The sequence below is a fragment of the Rana temporaria genome, chromosome 9, assembly GCF_905171775.1.
Source record: "Rana temporaria chromosome 9, aRanTem1.1, whole genome shotgun sequence".
Classification (NCBI taxonomy): domain Eukaryota; kingdom Metazoa; phylum Chordata; class Amphibia; order Anura; family Ranidae; genus Rana; species Rana temporaria.
Window position 1 is genome coordinate 64,265,330 of NC_053497.1, and position 16,003 is coordinate 64,281,332.

Consider the following 16,003-nt stretch of genomic DNA (forward strand, 5'->3'; position numbering starts at 1 on the left):
ACCTCCTGGGCAGATCCAATCACAATATTCCCTAGGCACACATTCAGGGAAATGGCTGTTATGATGACAGGCTGGAAACCTCCAACAATCTGTACGGAAAAATGTCATCAGCACACCATGGATTCCTCAGAAGGGTCCAAAGCTTTATTACATAGTCACACGGTACACATATGGTACACTCCCACCCAGAGTGTCTTGCTGCCATTGCTAATGTTAAGGGACTGCACGGCCCGCTGCTCGGCACAGCCAGCTGGATCATTTTTAAATTGGCATAATATTAACTCTAAAAAGTGACCAGTGTCTCTGTACATATGTTTATTGATAACTGCAGTGGTTTACGACTATTATGTTACAGATTGTATTGGGAAATCAAGACCCCCCCCAAAAATAAAAAAGTGCGTGTGTGTGTTTGTATGTATGTGTGTGTGTATATATATGTAATACTTACTCTTTTTTAACAAATAAAGTACAACATTTTTTGTAAAGTGCCAGTTTACAAGGACACCTCTAAAATTTACATGCATTAAACAAAAAATATATAACAGATGTAACAACAAAACAATATAACCTGTGTGCTATAGTAACAAAAAAAACACCACAATGTGTGATAATGGTTCAATGAAGACTCACTGTGCCCATCAACGCAGCCGCACTGTGCCCATCATTGAAGACTCACTGTGCCCATCAATGCAGTCACTGTGCCCAACAACACAGCCTTACTGAGCCCATCAGTGCAGACTCACTTGTGCCAATGATTGCGAGTAAATGAGTGAGTGAGTGAGTGAAAAACTTATAGAGCGCAACACTTGCGAACTGAATCGCCTCTGGGCGCTGTTTCCATTCCTTCTGTAAGGAAACCCTTTACCTCAGAAGAGATGAGTTTTAATCATTCTCCTGAAGGCCAAGTGGTCCGACTCCAGTCGGATGGTGGTTGGTAGTGCATTCCACAGTCGAGGTCCTTGGACAGCAAATCTCCGATCTCCTTTGGATTTGTATATTGCAGACTTACTGGGCCCATCAATGCAGCCTCACTGTGCCCATCATCGCAGACTCATTGTGCCCATCAGTGCAGCCTCACTGTGCCCATCAATGCACACTCATTGTGCCCATCATTGCAGACTCACTTTGCCCATTAAATGCAGACTCATCTGTGCACATCAACACAGCCTCACTGTGCCCATCAATGCAGCCTCACTGTGCCCACCATTGCAGCCTCATGGTGCCCATCATTTCAGCCTCATGGTGCCCATCATTTCAGCCTCATCTGTACCCACCATTGCAGCCTCACTGTGCCCATAAACTGCAGACTCACCTGTGCCCATCAACGCAGCCTCACTGTGCCCATCAATGCAGCCTCACTGTGCCCATCATTGCAGACTCACTTGTGCCCATCATTGCAGACTCACCTGTGCCTGGATTATACACAGAGGGCATCTCCCGCTGTGTCACGAAGCTTGGGTCTGCAATGTTCGGCGGCCGACCACTGTAACAAAGTCTTGCTTCATATACCGATGGCGGCTCCTCTGATAGGTGGAACACTTATCCAATGCCGGAAGATTGAATCAGTGTTCCGCCTATCACAGAAGCGGGTCTAGAAGGCGGTACTTTGTTACAGTGGCCGGCCATCCAACATTGCAGTGAGGTACTTAGGAGGAAGGAGGGAGGGACGGAAGGACTCTGCACCTGAGCCTTCCAAGATCGGCCCTGTGAGGAAACCCGGAAGTAGTGCGGAGCCGCACATGTAGTTGAACTGGGCGCTGAGAGAGGCGGAGGAGCCGCGCACCTCATACCGGTCAGGCTGGACTCTGTGTGCCGGCTGGGCCCTGCTTCTAACGGGAATGGCGTTCCTGCTGTGCATAAAAGTACAGGACCACCGTTTCCATGCGTTCCCGCAGGACTTAAGCCCTGTTTTTGACTCTTCTGAGGAATCCTTGGTGTGCTGATGACATTTTTCCATTCATATTGTGCATGCAGGATGCAAAGTGCTCACAGGAGGGAAAAAGGATAGAAAATATTTAAACCTTACTGGGAAAAGAAAAAAAAAACAACAAAAAAAATTCAAAATTCTTGGGGGTTCTTCTTTTCCTACTCTGCACGTCTCTCTTTCCTACTCTGCGAGTAATCTCTCTTCTCTGTCAAAAGACTGAAATCAGAACACTACATAAAAAAATTAAGTGTATCCCTAGGCAAGTGTATCTTTAGTTTTGGAAAGAGTGGAAATGTTTTTTATTGCTGTTTGTGTTCCCACTGGGTAGTTCCTCCCTCTAGGGAGGGGAAATCCAACATTTTCAAGTTATTCCCAGAACATAACTATTCTAAGGAGTTTTACCTCTTTCCCAGGTTATCTAAAATAATAATAATAATAATAATAATAATAATAATAATAATAATTAAAGTGTTGTCTTTAGATTCATGTGCATGGGCACAGTGATTAAATGCAGCCAATTGGAATTTCCCATGATAAAATATTATTTTCAGTAAAATACTTATTATTGTTTATTTTTTTATTTATTTTTAACAATAAAACAAAAAAATATATACACTTCCCATCAGAATTAAGCTCTCTTTGTTCTTCTGTTACACCGGAATTACCACATGAGGGCAGTGTTGCTTTAGAATATTTAGCGGTATTGTCCTTATAACTGTTCCATTCAGCTAAGAGTCTTTTAGGTCTGAATAAGAATAATAATAAATATTATTATTAAAATTAAATGTGAGTTTTTTTTGTCTTTTTTTTTTTTAGAAAATAATTAATACGGAAATGCTGGTTGGTGGCAGTGAGTGCAGAAGTGTGCCTCAGTGTAGTGGCAGCGTGTGGGGTAATCCAGTGGTGGCAAGTGCAGAAGTGCATGTAAGTGATTAATTATTATAATTATTATTATTATTCAGCAACTGGTCAGGTTTCACTTTATTTCAGTCAACTCAGCAAAAGATAATTTCTCATAAAAGGGTTGCTGCTATTGGCACATTGACCTGGGATTTATCAAATTCAGATTTAGAATACTTTAATAATCCCAAAGGGAAATTATTGCGATACAGCTACATTCAACAAAGACAACACTAGCTCACAATAATGAACAGAACAAAGCACAATGACACACTAAAATTACCAATAACAGCAATAAGTACAAATAACAAATTAAAACTATACTCAAATAAAACTTCCACACTATTAAAATACAACATAGAACAAATAACACAAACTGAAAATAGAAAATCAAACTACCAAAATGAAAATACTACACCACTTTCTCTAACATTACCCCAAATAATAATTAACCACTTCAATACAGGGCATTTTCACCCCCTTCCTGCCCAGACCAATTTTTAGTTTTCAGCGCTGTCGCACATTAAATGACAATTGCGCGGTCGTGCGACGTGGCTCCCAAACAAAATGTATGTCCTTTTTTTTACCACAAATAGAGCTTTCATTTGGTGGTATTTGATCACCTCTGCGATTTTTTTTGTTTGGGCTATAAACAACAGAAGAGCTTAAATTTAAAAAAAAAAAACACATTGGCCCGGATTCACATACATCGGCGCATATTTATGCCGCCGTAGCGTATATCTTTTACGCTACGCAGGCACAGCGCACAGAGGCAAGCACTGCATTCAAAAAGCACTTGCTCCCACTCGCTCTTAAAGATACACTGGGTTTCCTCGGCGTAAGCCAGCGTAGGTGGAAGTGAGCGTGAGCCATGCTAATGAGGCGTGACCCCATGCTAATGATGGCCAAGCGCCATAGAAGTACTTAAAATGAACGGCGCATGCGCCGTCCCGTGGGCGCATCCCAGTGCGCATGCTCAGATTCACGTCGAAACAACTGCCTAAAATACGTCGAATCACTGCCTACGACGTGAACGTAACCTACGCCTAGTCATATTCACGTACAACGTAAACGACAAAAGATACAACGGCTTGTGTTCCCTGGTCCATACCTTTGCATGAGTTTCGCCTCCTATATGGGGAATAACTTTACGCCAGACGTACGACTTACGCAAACCGCGTATATTATGCGCCGGGCACAACTACGTTTGTGAATCGGCGTATCTCCCTCATTTGCATATATGCATAGAAAATCAATGGGAGCGGAAAATGCGCCCAGCGTAAATATGCGCCCACGATACGACAGCGTAGGCAAGTTACGTTGGTCGTAGGAAGCCTATTTTTAGGCGTATCTCAGATTGTGGGCACGGCGCACAGGTACGATGGCGCATAGATAGACTTACGCGGCGTATCTCGAGATACGTCGGCGTAAGTGCTTTGTGAATCCGGGCCAATATTTTTTACTTTTTGATTTAATAAATATCACAATTTTTTTTTTTTTATATTTTTTTCCTCATTTTAGGCCGATATGTATTCTTCTACATATGTTTGGTAAAAAAAATCTCAATAAGTGTATATTGATTGGTTTGCGCAAATGTTATAGCATCTACAAAACGGGATCGATTTATGCATTTTTTTTTCCTTCTAATGGTGGCGAAATTCGATTTTTATTGGGACCGTGACATTGGGATGGACATATCGGACACTTTTGTCACATTTTTGGGACCATTCAAACTTATACAGCGATTAGTGCTATAAAACTGCACTGATTACTGTGTAAATGTGACTGGCAGGGAAGGGGGCGCTGAAGGGGTTAAATATGTTCCTTAGGGAGTGATTCTAACTGTAGGGGGAGGGGACTCACAAGGGGAGGAGACCGGTGTGTGTTCCTCTGTACTGGGAAGACACATCGGTCTCCTCACCTCTAACAGGACGTGGATCTGTGTGTTTACATCCACAGATGTTGGCTCAAACTTGTCTTGCATACACACAGTTGCACAAATGTTGTCAGAAATTCCCAACGCCAAGAACGCGGTGACGTACAACACGTACAACGGCACTAGAAAAGGGAAGTTCAATACCAGTGATGTTAGTAGAAGTTTGGTGAGAGACGATTCGTGCTTTTCAGCCTTGTGCTTTTCAGTCCATTATAGCGTGACGAATGTGCTATCTCCATTACGAGCGCTAGTTTTTCCAGACCGATCGCTTCCGTCTCGTACTTGATTCAGAGCATGCGTGGAATTTTGTGCGTCGGAATCGTCCACACAAGATGGGAATTTCTGAGAATTGGATTTTGTTGTCGGAAAATTTGAGAGCCAACTCTCAAATTCTTGTTATCGGAAATTCCGACAGCAAATGTCCGATGCAGCCTACACACGGTCGGAATTTCCGACAACAAGCTCCCATCGAACATTTATTGTCGGAAATTTCGACCGTGTGTACGCGGCATTAGTGTACATGGATAAAAAAGTGGTTAATAATAATGTAACTTACAAAGTAAAATACTTTATTTTTTATTAATTCAAAAATTACAATCCTATTGGTTATATAAATATACAATGTTTTTTATATGCTGTCTGCGCTATTTTTTTTTAATTAAGCAAGTTCTTGTGCTGCGACGCAACATTTCCAACTTTCTCACCTAGACAAGTATGAAGTTTGCCCCCAGATGCTGCTTGTGTGCAGATACGTTGCAGGGCTTCGGGTGCTGGCAGAGCCCTATGGCACATCTGCGCACCACTTGGTTTTCCACACACGTGCAAAGATGAGGCTGGTATGGAACTCCCAAAGCTCAGGGGGCCAGATCCACAAAGCAGATGCGCCGACTTAACTCGAGATGCGCGGCGTAATTGAAATTTGCGCCGCGCGTATTTTTGCGCCTGATCCTCAAAACGAGATACACCTGAAATCCAGGTTTTTCTGCCCTACCTAAAATAATTACACCGGCGCTTCTTCGCACGCAAAATACGCTAGACACGCCGCTGTTTTGATAGGCAAAGATGCAAATGAGGGAGATAAGGCGATCCACAAAATTAAGTGTGTGCGGCGTAGATTACGCCCTGTGCGCTTCTGTTAGTTTCATGGTGTAAAATTACACTTTATAAAAGGTGCCCTAATTTTACACAAGCCGTGTAAAGGTCAGCTAAAGCAACACCATTAAGGAAGAGCTGAGCACACACACTTGCAGGACAACAATCTGTATGCCAACATGCCAGGGGCATCCATGCTCATAACTATACTAGTGACTTTAGTAACCGAGGGTACCCCCTCTTCTGAGGGAATAGCAGTCAGGAGACGCCTCGCAGAATGCATCTTTGCACAGTAAACACACACATTAATCATGGCACTATGAGAATGCATGAATGCACACTGACTGTGGTCCCTAGCACAGACACATCACATGCACATCTAATTGGATTAGATCCAAGTACCCCCAATGGTACTTGGGAGCAGTAACGCCCCGCCACGGCTCCAATTATGTCACTGTGCATTCATACACCATTCACATGGACCTGGGATCACTTCTCCCTGGTCCTGGGGATCCCTACTCCACCAAAACTGAGGGTGACACCCTTATTTAATCAGGAATGGCACCCCCACATTCACACATCATTCACACACATTAAACAAATCATAAGTACAGTATACTAAAAAAAATAAAATTCAAAAGTACCCCCAAAAATTTACGGCGGCGGCGTAAGCTACGCCTGGGCCGCCCAAGGGCACGGCCACGGCCAACCAGAGGAGCCTCCTGGGGGGTGAGCAGGGGAAGGAGGAGCCTCTTGGGGGGGGTGAGCAGGGGAAGGAGGAGCCTCCTGGGGGGGTGAGCAGGGGAAGGAGGAGCCTCCCCTGGTGACTGTCCTCTTGCTGGCCTGCCCTCCAAGGCCACTGCTATCCTGGTCAGACTGAGAGTGAGGGCAGCTGTATTGGCATGGACAGCCCAGGTGTTGTCCTGGACAGCCTGGGTCAGGGCACTCACCTCCTGGGCCACGCCTGTTGTGGCAGTCTGCAGGTCACAAAGGCATGTGATGACCGCCAAGGAGTTTGTGGCCACATCAGTGAGTGACTCCTTAATTGAACCCAGGCTGTCCTCCATCTGGGTCAGAGTCTGTTTGATCTGAGCCAGATGGCGGGTCTGCCGGGCATTGTCCCTCTGCAGACTGTCTGGCAGACGCTCGGCCACCCCCCTGGTCTCATGGGTCGCCATCCTGCCTGCAGCTGAGGCTTGTGGCCTGGGAGGAGGGGAGAGAGAGACCCTTGTGGGTGGAGCCCTGTTGGGGGAGGAGTGGGAGGGGCTACCCCTGATGGTGGCCTGACTGCTGCCAGCCTCAGGGGTAGCCTCAGGGGTCAACAAATCCGAGGCCAAAAGGACTTCCCTGGCAATGTCCATATCTTCATCCTCAGCCTCCACCCCCTCATCCTCCTCCCCCTCAACCTCCTTATGAGGGGAGGTGTGGCCACTCCCCTCCCCTGGGGACTCCTGTCCTTCTTGGGACTCTTCTGCAGCCTGTTGTCCAGGGGATGGTGCAGCAGCCTGGCCTGATGGCCCAGCAACCTCCTGGCCTGATGGCCCAGCAATCTCCTGGCCATCTGTGGAGGACACAAAACAATCACAGGTTGGAGGATCCACACACTTGGCACATCTTCCCTTCCCCCACCCACACATGCTAATCACTAGATAGAAAAACCCAAAACTTACCTGTCCTCACAGGAGAATCAGATTGATAGCCAGGCAGGCCCACCACCTGCTGTGGGTGGAAACACCAGGCCACTGCCCATTCCTCCTCACTCAGCCTGACGGGGCAGGCTGGGCCTCCTCCAGTGCCCGTGGCATGGGCATTGATCTTGGCCATCTTGTCACGGATCAGGCTCTTAAGATCGTTGATCTTCTTTTGTATCCCACTGGGGGTCCTCGTCTCCCCCCCCCCGCCGCATTGATCTGATCTGTGATTTTCTGGATGATCTCCTTCCTCTTGGCTGGGGAGGTGTTCCGGCTCTCAGGGCCATGCAAATAACGCCCATATCGGGCGATGGCCCGAGCAAGTATCTGCTTTTCTGTGGTAGCAAAATTCAGCTTCTTGCGCTTCGGTGCCATAACACCCACCACTCAGCACCAACAAAAAACAAACACAACAAACAAACACAAATACTCACACAACAAACAAACAAAAATACTCACACAACAAACAAACAAAAATACTCACACAACAAACAAACAAAAAAATCAAACCACACAAGCAGACAGCTAATACAAATTCAAAAACAAACTCAGAAAAAACAAACAGAAAATACACTCAGAAAAAAAACAATCAGAAAAACCAAACAGAAAATACAATCAGAGAAAACACACAACTACTACACTCTACTACTCCTCCAAATCTTTTAACTAACACTAAACTCACCAACACACACCTACAGACGACAGAGCAGAAGCAACTTGCTCTAGGAAGGGGAACACAGGGATGTACTTTTGCAAGGGAAGTGTGTTTGTCTGGGGCTATTTATACACAGGGCGATTCTCAAACTAAGTATGCTTGGCCTTTTTCCTATCTCACTGATTGCGCCGAGCCAAGTTCTGCACATGCCCAGTGAGGTGCAGATTCGTGCGCGCATGCGCAGTACGGCCGGCCCTTCATTTGCATAGGTTCACGGCTCATTACAATGGAGCACGCCCACTTCCTTCCCACTTTCAATAACCCCGCCTTACGCCTCGGGATTTAAGTTACGCTTGCGCAATTTGGGGTGCAAATGCGCTGTGGATACGGCACTTACGACACAAAATTAAGGCGCCGTAACTTAAATAACATACGTTTTGAGTAACTTAATTTGCGCCGCTGTTTGTGAATCTGGCCCAGGGTGTCTGCGCATTCATAGGAATTCACCTGCAAGTGTGCGGACAAGCCACAGGGCTATGAGAGGACCCTAAAAAAACACATCTTTGCATGTACCAGCATAGCAAAGATGTCAGCAGCAAAAAGATAGTTGATAGGGCCAATATTAAAGGGAGCTGAAGTTCCCTGTAATGTTACAATGGGATTATGTGAATACTTTTTTTATAAAAATAAAATACAATATATATAATAATATATCCTAAGACACGAGCTGGGTTAAGTGATTCTAATGAGAAAAGGTAACCATAGATGTGAGATGATGATCACAATATTTAAGGGTACCCTTAGGCCCCATTCACACCTGACCTTGTACAGGTCAAAGGGTCACCAATGTAAAAACGCCCAAATCTGCCTAAAAAAAAAAGTCCCAGAACTTGTTTGAGCTTCAGGCGTTTTGGAGCTTCTGGCTTCAGGCGTTTTGGAGTGGAGATGTGAACCATCTCCATAGAGAATAATAGATTTTTTCCCCTTCAGCGTTTTGTAGCTTCAGGCTTCAAGATACAAAACGCTCAGGTGTGAATGGGGTCTTAGATTAGATGTAGATATCCTTAGCTGTTCAATCTTTGAAGAAAAGTTGATTTGATGTAAAAGACTTTCCAGCTTCTAGTGCTCCTCTTATGTAATGCTTGGGAAGAATACCGCGCTTAGAGAAAGATGTGTGGGAATTATGATAATAGTAGGGGTGATGACTGAATTCCAAAATAAATAATCAAATAATCCAATAAATGTAATTGCTGATAGAGACTGCAGCCCCCTGATGAGTGATCCCCTAGAGGACACAAAGATATAAAGAGAAGACTTCAGAAGACGTAATCCTAACGAAACGTGCGTAAAGCGGCTACACGCACACCCACACGCACTTCCGGGTTAACCAGCTGACTGTCAGTGGAACGCACGCCGTTCCCAGGCTGGCGCTGACACATTGCTTTACCGGCTACGAGTGCTGTGTTGGGAGGTTTGCTATCGTTAGATAGCTGTCTACCTGCTTCTGTCTTTGTTTTTATTTTACCCTTTTTATCGGAACCTTGGTTCTAGTGTTTTTATTATTTAGTTTTTATTTGTAATCACTTGCTTTTTTGCACGTCACTACCAGTGGCAGTGCTAATAAAATACCCCCTGATTTTTTGAACATACTATACTATGTGAGATTACTTTCTTTCCCAGAGGAATTTGGACAACCAAAAATAGATCAGAACCATTTGGACCAGAACATACATCCATCCACAGGACCCAGGGAGGCGAAAGTCGAGCTGCTGGAGACTACACACATATATTTGCACTTTACCCCTGCATGGGTGAGTGCCTCTGGTGAGTGGGGACCCAGGAGGGGGAGCACCGGAACCACTGCGCAAACCCTCACAACTGCATATTGTGATCACCCACCCAGATTCGGTGCACCTGCTCACGAACATATTGCACTAATTTTTTGATATCTGATTTAATATTTGTGGACTGCTGATCTACTTTTGGTTTTTGAATTTTGAATTTTGATATATTGGACTTTAATACTCATACCATTACCTTGGCACATACCTTATGGACTGTACACTATTGCACTGCTGGTTTTTGACTTAGCTTGTAGATACCACTGCTAGGCGGTCACTGCTAACTTTATATATTTATTTATTTACTTTTATATTGCCTTTATTGGTCACTTACTCAGTGCACTTATTGCTGTAACACTTTTGTGACTAAGTGTCACACTACACTTTGCACTTCCAGCTACTGAGTGCACAATACTCAATATTAACATATGCATATGTGAGTGTTTTTTCACACGCTACCTTATGCATTTAGGCATAAGCATATTTAGGCACTTTTAATGATCAGATCCATTATCTACTCACCTACACCTGGATCACGTATAAGTTAATACTGTACCACTTACAGTACCTGGTACCTTAGCCTCTAGTTGAGACAGCGCCACGACCCCTTCACCTTCTCTCTTTATATCTTATGTAATGCTGCCACTGTTTCTATGTACATATACTGTACATAGAAACTCACGTTATATGACTGAGTAATTTTATCCATATATCTTTTTAAAGTGCAATCATGTCCATCCACTCATTAATGTGTGCAAGCACCATAACATTTCTTCTAAAGTAGCTGTAGTTGTCCTTAGCAGTATTCTGAAAGCACATTCCTGTACATTCTGTTCTAGAATCTTAATGTATTTTCTGACATTCTGTTTCTTGAAATGCTGGATTGCAATGGCTCTTGCTGATGAATAGCGGTGATCATGCCAAATGTTGCATATTCATAAGGCCATCAGTATCATTGCTAATTATTGTTTTAAATCAGGAATGGCACTAAAAATAAATCCCTTTTTCGTAAGTTCGGCATATTTCCAGTTAAAATGTGAATAACAGTGCAGAGACATCCATCTTACCGCTCAGCATATGCTAAAGCACCTGCACACTGCAATGGAATATTTATTAATTACTAATTAAATACTGTTACAAACCAATTATTATATAACTAAGGCATATTAGGTTTGCTGAAAGTGGCAATATGTTGTTGTCTCCAAAAAAAAAAAAAAAGGTAAAGAATTATTAAGTTGTTTATTATGGAAAATATGCCCTTTATTAAATTATGTAATGACATCCTTAGTTACATGCTCTTTGTTTTGATTGAATTTACATTCATGTTACATGTTTTAAAGTTTAGATTTCCATTAACCTGATCAAGCTAAACTAGCTAAAGCTAAAGCCAAAACCAGCCAAACATCTAATATGGGGTGGCCCGTCCATTAAAGGCGCAAGGGCTCTGCCCCCTTTCTATGCCACCCCCTATATGGTAATGGACAGATTCATGCATAGCATCAATCTATCCATGGCCGCCGCGGCCACCTTCTAATTATGCGCCCAGCTCCTTTCAGGACCCGGACGGGTGAATTACAGCGTCGTTTTTTTTTTAAATCACCAGATTAGAACCATAGGCTCTAATAGGCTTCAAAGTAGGGTGGACTCGGAACCCACTCAGATGTGTTAGAAAAGCAAATGAATATTCACTTTTCTAACACTGAAACGCCTCTCCACCAATCATGAAGCGCGGGTCAGTTACCCGTTTCCCGATTGACTGAAAGGTCAGGCAATCCTATTGGATGCCTAGGAGGAGGGGAGGAGACGCATGGTGGAAGCCGCCATGATCTCAGAAGGGAAGAAGACACAGGAGACGCTGCCAGATACCTGCCGCAGCCTGTCCCCCTGCCCGATGTGCCTGCCGATGCCCGCAGCAGATGGGGGGGAACCTTTTGTTTCTTTCTCCTCTCCCAGTCTCAGTGATGCTGTACACAAGATTATAAGAGCCCTGCGCCTAGTCAAATTCAGATATTTACACTAGTTGCATCAAGACAAATAAATCTAAAGATTTATTAATGAATACATAACAGCCTTGATTTGACTCCTATAACTCTGCCTGCAGTTAGCATTTAAATTCACACAAACAGATTTTTTGCTTTTAAATTGAAATAAAGTCCTTAATAGGTTTAAAAGATATAAATCTACTTTGTGTGCATCAAGTGACTTTACAAAACAATATATTGCCTTGTAAATGTAGCAGTGACATTATCACTGTGCTATCTATAGCCTGTACAGGGAGCCCAGTAGGCCCCATCCATTGAAAGCTGCCTGACGAAAACTACAGGAAGGGGAGGAGACCAGACCAGTCAGCCTGCACAAGGAGAGAGATCAGCAGTGACCGGTCTTTATTACAAGAAGCTCCCGCTCATTGTTAAAGTTATATACTGAGGGCCTGATCCTCAAAAGGGATACGCCGGCGTATCTACTGATACGCCGTCGTATCCCTGTTTCTATCTTTGGAACTGATCCACAGAATCAGTTTCCAAGAGATAGACAGAAGATCCGGCAGGTGTAATAGTTTTACACTGCCGGATCTTAAGATGCAGTACCGCGACCGCCGCTGGGGCAACGTCGTTTTAATGATGAAGTTGGAAAAACCGTTGTTTTTTCTACATGCTGAAAAACTTAGTTTTTTACATGCCAAAAAATGATCGTGTGTACGTGGCATAGGGATACAAACGACTCTTGTATTTAGGCTAGGTTCACATAAGTGCGGGTTGTGAACGCAGGCATACTTGCGAGCATTCAAAAGACGCAGGCAACTCTTAAGCAGACGCACAGGGGTGCACCCCTATGCATCAGAAAATGTGGCTTATGTTCAAGTGCACAAAACTGGCACCACGTGGTTCCAATGTGGCATGTTTTTAAAAAAGGTTTCTCAAATGAATGAGCTGCTGTACCCCTGATGTGCACTACATAGTGTGAGCATAGGCTTAGACAACATTTACTTATCCCAGAGTTCACGTTTAAGATATTAGTTAAAAACTGTTTGGGATACATTTTTTTTTTTTGCAGATAGAGAGGGTCACTTATTGAAAATGCCTCGCAAAATAAAATAAAAAACAGCATTTTTACTTGCACATGATTGGATGATGAAAATCAGCAAACATGAGTGCAACTGCAGGTGCGCAGTCTAGTTACCTTTAGTAAATCAACCTTATTGTGTCTGTCATTGCCTACTTCCTATTTAAAATGCTAGGTTCTTGGAGGTCTCTGGCTTTAATATCAGCTACCTGGAAAAAGTAAGCCGCGTGTACACGACCGTTTTTCATGACGAGAAAACTGCCATTTTTTAGATTGGTCGTGAAAACCGGTCGTGTGTATGCTCCATAGCAGTTTTCTCGACGAGAAAACTGCCCGCCAAAACATTAGAACCTGCTCTATTTTTTCTCGTCGTTTTTCCCGTCGTTCGTTTTCTCGACGCGAAAACCGCTCGTGTGTATGCTTTTCCGAGGGGAAAAAAAAGGGCATGCTCAGTAATTAGCAAAAGCGTTGCAAAGGGTGGCGCCATTCGAATGGAACATCCCCTTTATAGTGCCGTCGTAGTTGTTGTACGCTTTGCTCGAGTGTTTTTTTTTCATGAACGTGTGTATGCAAGCAGGCTTGAGAGGAATCATGTCGAATCCTAAGGGAAAAAACATTGTTTTTTGCATGACAGGAAAAACGGTCTTGTGTACGCGGCATAACTGTGGCTCCATAAGTATTAAAACCCTGGAGCAGCATAGGAAGTATAGGCAGCATAGGTAACCAAGCAAGTAACATTTACCAGAAGAAAGTTCAGCAATGGCAGACTACATATTTTTTCAGCGCAAACTTCTGTTAATTTGTAATGTACTAGAATAAGTGTAAGCTGTGCCAATTACATGGATAACAACTTAATATTTCTCAATGCAACATGTGCGAACAGACAGCACAGAAAATCAGCATGCATGGTAATACATTGCTGTGTTTTCTGGCTGCCTTTGTCTGAGCGTACGTTAACCCCCAACGTGTTTGAATGACAGCTTATTCCTTCCATACGGATGAAAAGAAACTGTCACTTCTGTCTTGAAGTCTGTTGCTAGCAAAAGGGCAAAGCAGTGACCTGCATCTATAGACCCGGATCACCTGCTTGGTTGGCTAAAGTCTTAAAGCGATATTAAACCCGAAACCAAAAATGTAATATATTGCTGCTCACCCATTATTGGATGAAGTTAGGTGCACTAATCGGCAGTTTAACCTTGCATTAGGTTTGTTTTTGATTTTTTAGCCCTCTGTTTTCACCAGATGAGCTGGCCAGTAGCACACATCCCGTATTAAAGTGCCCATCAGGACTTTTTTTCTGGCGGAATGTGCTTTCCAGAACCTCTGCCAAAGAGAGTGTGGGAGGCACTGGGAGAAAAGTCCACTGCCGTGCCAGAGTTATCATACGGTGGAGCTGGAGAAAAATCTGGCTGCAACCTGAGAGAACGGAAAGTGGAGTGATCTGCACTCTGCTCTGTCTCTCCCTGCAGACTGGAAGCTCGCCTAGGCGCACCTGAGGTGTGGATGGGATTGACTGTGTGTCTCCGTACAGACACGTTTTAGCCTTTTAAGCAGTGCTGCTGTCCCGATAAGCAGTGCTGCTGTCCCGATAAGCAGTGCTGCTTATCGGGACTGTGCCATGCCTGTAACTTTGCTGGACTGGGCTGTCTCTTTGATAGAGTGGGCTGTCTCTTTGTTGGACTGGGCTGTCTTTTTGCTGGATTGAGCTGTCTCTTTGCTGTACTGGGCTGTCTCTTTGCTGTACTGGGCTGTCTCTTTCCTGGATTTGGCCATCTCTTTGCTGGATTTGGGCTGTTTCCTTGCTGGTCAGGTCTTTTTCCTGGCTGGACTGGGTTGTCTCTACTGGATTTGGCCATCTCTTTGCTGGATTTGGGCTGTTTCCTTGCTGGTTAGGTCTTTTTCCTTGCTGGACTGGGTTGTCTCTACTGGATTTGGCCATCTCTTTGCTGGATTTGAGCTGTCTCTTTGATGGACTGGGCCGTCTTTGCTGGACTGGGTCATCTCTTTGCTGGACTGGGCTGTCTCTTTTTGATTTGGGCCATCTCTTTGCTGGGTTTGGGCTGTTTCTTTGCTGGCTTATTAAATTGCAGAAATAAATTCCTAGAATGACACAAAATAGAGAGACAGTACTAATCTGTGACGGATAAGACACCAGACATACTGAAGGCTGGAGAATTGATGTAGGCATCTGCAGTATCTTCCTGACTTAGATTCAAGCCCTTGGTCTGTATCTATGTAGTTTCAGACTTAGGGTCTTGCAGTATACCCCACTAATGTATACATTACATTTATTTGATAGAGGAAAACCCCCCTTTTTGAAGGGAATCATTAGAATCTGCATGTCACTACACATAACTATATATATTCCTACCTATATCGATACCAGCAATTTCTCAGGTATGTAGGGGTACATACTATCAAGTATTGGTGATTGGAAAGAATTTTATTATTGTCCCATAACTACATGATATCCTCTTCATCCCTTTAGGTCAAACAACCTTTAGTGTCTTTCGACTGTGGCCCCTATTTAGGTCACTAGGTGGACCTCCATAGGGTCATCCTACACCTGGGGTACAGCCATTAATTATCCTGTCAGTCCGGTTAATTTTGCATTCACTGACCTTCTCTGGTTCTATTGCTTTTACCTAAATGTATGAATTCACAAGACATTAATGGGTATGTGATGTTTAACATTTTTAATTATATGACGGTCTACAATTATAGGTCTATTTTTATGTTGTGTATAATACTGTATGTTTTCTTGATAGATTTGCTATATGATTGCAGTCTTCTCTCTATAAACCCCTAAAGAAAGACATTCAAGCCAGAAACGTTTGGTACACCAGAAAGAATAATTACTATCTGCATACAGTACATCATACATTATCTTATGTATAG